We start from the raw sequence: 4950 nt of genomic DNA, 5'->3' as shown, positions 1-4950 counted from the left end.
CTCTAGATCTCCTTGCTCTTAACGGCTGATACTATTGGAGAGTGGGGTAATACTTCGTGCTGCACTAGACTTGACAACATCCCTTTACTCTGACTAGCATAGTAGAATGATTAGCGGCTTTGTTGTTGTTGTTGTTGTTGTTAAACTTCCTGTGCTGCTGTTTTTATCTCAGTCTTTGAACTGGGTCATGTTGTGGCAACTTTCACAAATTAAAGTGAATGGGCACTAATGTCTTTTCTCAAACCTACCAATAGCTGGCCCAATTAAATCTTAAACTGAAAAGGATCTAGTGATGATAAATTTTGCTGCTATTTTAAAAGTTCTACAGTGTGTGTTGAAAGGAGGAAATTTTATTAAAAAAAGATTTATTAGCGGGAGCACTTTATGATGTTTACTAAATTCACTGTATGAAAAACATTGAGACCCCGGTTAATTCAAGTGGACTGGCTGTGAGGGAAGGGAAAGATTACACTGGTGATCTGGCATTAGATAAATTTGGCCTATACTGTTATCGGAATGAGGAGATGTTATAAAGCAAAAAGATTGTCTCCAAAGGGGATGGCTTTTTAAATGTATATATGAAATTTAGATGAAGCACAAACTAAACTAAATATGGTTCTGATTATATTTTTACTCTAAAATTGGATGGATAAATGCTGTAAAAGGAGATTAACTGGCAGCCTAATTTTATAATTTGTCATTACAATTGAATGCCTCTGGGGAAAATAACTATGGGAAAATGTTTCCGTCGGGATTTGTTGTCCCAAAGAATTGAAAGAGGAATATCGAAACTTTTGCTGGTAACTCACCCTTAGCTGGTAACTTCTTTAGATTTCAGTCTGTCCTTTGAGTTCCTGATGTGCCGGCGTTCATGTGCCAAAAAAATGCCACCACAACTAGTACTCATGGTGGAGATGCTATGGGATGAATAGTCTTGGGAGTTAGAACTTGCCTAGAGTTAGTGCCAGTAAGTCAAAAGGTTTTGTCAGGATGGCGTGGCCAGATGCCATGCTGCTGCCAATGCAGTGCCTTCTGCGATGATTATTTAAAGGCTTTCAGGATTTGGTATGAATAGTTAGGAATTAAAACTTGAAAGATATATTTTAGTTTTTTACTATTTAACACTGGACAGAATATTAATTGGAAAGTAATCTTGACTAGTTGCTGAAGCCAGTGCCCTGTGTTCTGGAGTCTCTTCCTTTTTTGTGGTCTGTGTGGGCAATAACAGTAGATAAGGTTTTAAAAATTGAAGTTCAGTTTTGATAGCTGAGAGTTTCACAAAGTGTCTACCTACTGCTGGCTTTCATTACTTTATATAGAGAATAATACATGGCTAGCATATAACCTACCATGACTGACAGCAGTTATTGAGACTGAACTAAGTGTTTTTTCAGTATTTAGTCTGGGATCATTGGTAACACACATACAGTTCAGCTTTATAGGTAATTTTAAAACATAAAATCCAGACATGAGTGGAAAATTCACAGGGCATGTGATGCAGAAGGAGAAGCTTTACAGCATGTGACTTTGCATGGCATAGGCATTAAAAAATTGAAATGAATACTGTCATTTCACGAGGAACTAATCCTTTGGCCTTCATTGCGTGGAAATATAGTACAGCCTGGCCAACGCTGCTACATGTTAAATTCCATTTTTGTTTAGATTCTAAAGGGTAGCTAAATGACTAGGTGGTATGGTTTAAATGCACCTCTACCACTGACAACCATTCTGCAGAAGCCCAAGGCGTGGGTGTGTGTGTGTAATATTGTTTTAAACCAAAATAGGACTTGATTCGTACTGGTGCCTGTCACCTCTGCAATGTTGTGAAGATTTAGGAGCCTTTGTGTGGTGTAGCAGGGTACTGCACTAGTCTGTCATCTCGGGAGAGCTGAACTCAAATTCCCTTTAACAGATAAAGGCATAAAGGTGACATTTGTGGTCTTAACTATTTCCCACTAAAATTTTTGCCTATTTCACATAAGCCCCATGCAATATCAGATAATTTTCATTCTCTTTGCAGGAAAAACCGGAGCCTGGAATAAAACTGTGTTGGAATATATATGTATATAACTTCCATTCGGGGTTAGATATTTTTAAAAAGAGACTTAAACCCGGCATCCAGTTTTATACCTGCAGTCAATCGTACAGACACAAACAATGGCATTAGATTTTCTAATTAGCTGATTGCAACTGCAAATCATGTAGATGCCTAAATACAATCTCTTGTGTCTGCAAATTTAGAGCCATAAGTAAAATATTGCCTGTTGACAGCTCTGGGCGGGGCTGAATGTAACTGTGACAAAGTGGGTTTTTTTACGTTGTTATGTTGCATGTGAGTCTTACTGTCCTGTACTAATACTGTGTGTACCTCAGTTTCCCTGTGTACTGCACCAGTGCCTACATGATTGGAATTGGGGGTGTGGCTTTTGCGGAGGCCCTCGGGGCAGATGGCCGATACCTCTCGTAACCTGAGAACCAGGAGGGGGATGCAACCAGGTGACATTTTGCCCAGGAAGCAGGACAAAGAGCGGAGGAGGAGCAACAGGCGTGTCGAAAGGCAGGGTCCAGGGCAGTCTGCTGTGGGGTACTGAAAGAGGGGGAGTCCAAGCCATCTGGCCTGGGGTTCCCCCAAGATAGACTTGGCTAAAACTCACTGATTTCTGTGCTAACAAGTTCTGTTCTATGCTGTGTACCTGTCAACTAATAAACCTTCTGTTTTACAACGCTGGCTGAGAGTCATGGCTGACTGCAGAGTTGGGGTGCAGGGCCCTTTGGTTTCCCCAGGATCCCCGTTCAGGTGGACTCGCTGCGGGGAGCACATGGATGTTGAATGTTCTGAATTTCAGACACAGGAAGGCCGAAGCCATGTAGGCTTCTTGCCCTGGCAACAGTGGCATGCTTTGCCAGAGTCCTGACTGGCTCTTACAGAGCAGTTCCAGAGCATCGGCGCGGTGACTCTGTGACAGTAACAAGGCGCTCTTCCTAATGCTAAAATTTATTTCAGATGCTTAAGACTGAAAGGACTTCAGCTCAAGGGTTGCTTTGCAGTTCTCTGATGTACTTGCTATTGGTGTCTAAAAGTGTTCTCAATGCGTTTTTAAAATATGAAGCCACCTGCTCCATGTTCCTTCTTTTAAATCTTCCTAATTGTGAGTAGGATATATAGTATTAAGAGAGAACATGATCCTTGAGAGGGATTGCTTATTAACTGACTATTTTGCACTTACTCTGATTCTGTCCACAGTTAAAAAGGGAAATGAGTTATTACCTCTTGAAACAGAACCCTAATTGTCTCATAGCATTACTAATAAAATTAATTTGGTACTGGCTAAATGCTGGAGTCTGAAGTACATGAATTTTACTTTGACATAGAGTCTAAGCAAGCTTTCCACTTCCAAGACTGATCAACGGAATGCATTTTCAGCCACGTCTTGTGATTGGTTTCCCCCATTACTACTTATGCATTTGGTGATATCTTTACTGAACCAGAGGATGAGAAGCCAAGAACAAGGATTTATATACACACACAGCCCAAATGTATACTGAACTCTGATTTGAACCCGAGTATTGTCATTGTTTTGTCCTGAGAGAGCTTTTGAAATGCGATTGCTGACCTCTGTAAAGTCTTGGCACTCTCTTACCGTGATTCTCCTGTATCCACTCTCAATTTATCTTCCTTACTATATGTTTATTTTAATGCCTTTATACTTCCATAGCAACTTTTTATAGAAGGATCTCTAAGCTAGAGAGGTTCTACAAGCACTGTTAGCCTTACAAGCATGTTAAGTATTACACCAACAATATATAATTATTATATTGTATTGTATTTATTGTATAATTATATTATCCTTATAATATTGTAATTATTACAATATTGTATAATTATATTGTAATTATAATATATAATTACTACAACTCCTGAGGAAGCTCGTAGAAGGAAGGTAATATGGATGGGGGGTGTTCAGCTGTTGTGACCTGCACTGGATGTGCTATGTTTGTGTTTCTTCCACAGAACAGGTGCGACTTTGTCTGTACAAAGTGCAAGCTGGTCTCCATACTGGAAGAGAAGGTTCAAGGTCTGGAGCAACAGGTATCGACCCTGCGTTGCATAAGAGAAACTGAAGATTTCCTGGACGGATGTCAGGATAGGCTTCTACGGGCACAAGGTTCTGAAGATTCAGAGCAGGCTGCACATCGGGGACAGAAGGATGGTGAAGAAATTTGGCATCATGTGACCTCCAGAAGAAAAAAGGGTAATGTCCATGTACCAGCAGGGCAGATACAGGTAAGTAACCATTTTCATGTTCTCTCCACAGGTACTAATGTGGAGAGTGGACCAGATGATACATCTGAGGGAAGAGAGCAGAAGGAGACTCCACCGATTGGAAGGCATGGGATGCACTGTCCTAGGGTTGGGGGTTCCATGACCACCACTCCCAAGAGAAGGAGGCGGGTGGTGGTGGTCGGGGACTCTCTCCTCAGGGGGACTGAGTCATCTATCTGCCGCCCCGACCGGGAAAACCGAGAAGTCTGCTGCTTGCCAGGAGCTAAGATTCGCAATGTGACGGAGAGACTGCCAAGACTCATCAATTCCTCAGATCGCTACCCCTTCCTGCTTCTTCACGTGGGCACCAATGATACTGCCAAGAATGACCTTGAGCAGATCACTGCGGACTACGTGGCTCTGGGAAGAAGGAAAAAGGAGTTTGAGGTGCAAATGGTGTTCTCGTCCATCCTCCCCGTGGAAGGAAAAGGCCTGGGTAGAGACCGTCGAATCGTGGAAGTCAACGAATGGCTATGCAGGTGGTGTCGGAGAGAAGGCTTTGGATTCTTTGACCATGGGATGGTGTTCCAAGAAGGAGTGCTAGGCAGAGACGGGCTCCACCTAATGAAGAGAGGGAAGAGCATCTTCGCAAGCAGGCTGGCTAACCTAGTAAGGAGGGCTTTAAA

At 42.0% G+C, this 4950-nt stretch overlaps 1 protein-coding gene across 1 annotated transcript in view; it reads left to right on the top strand.

The window, feature by feature from the left end:
- The window catches only part of CDH23 (cadherin related 23), a 552537-nt gene that overhangs the window by 382 nt on the left and 547205 nt on the right, over positions 1-4950 (top strand). The gene's annotated exons all lie outside the window — the stretch shown is intronic.

This window comes from Natator depressus, chromosome 7, assembly GCF_965152275.1.
Source record: "Natator depressus isolate rNatDep1 chromosome 7, rNatDep2.hap1, whole genome shotgun sequence".
Classification (NCBI taxonomy): Eukaryota; Metazoa; Chordata; order Testudines; family Cheloniidae; genus Natator; species Natator depressus.
The sequence above is the reverse complement of the archived record's forward strand: the minus strand, read 5'-3'. Positions and strand labels throughout refer to the sequence as shown.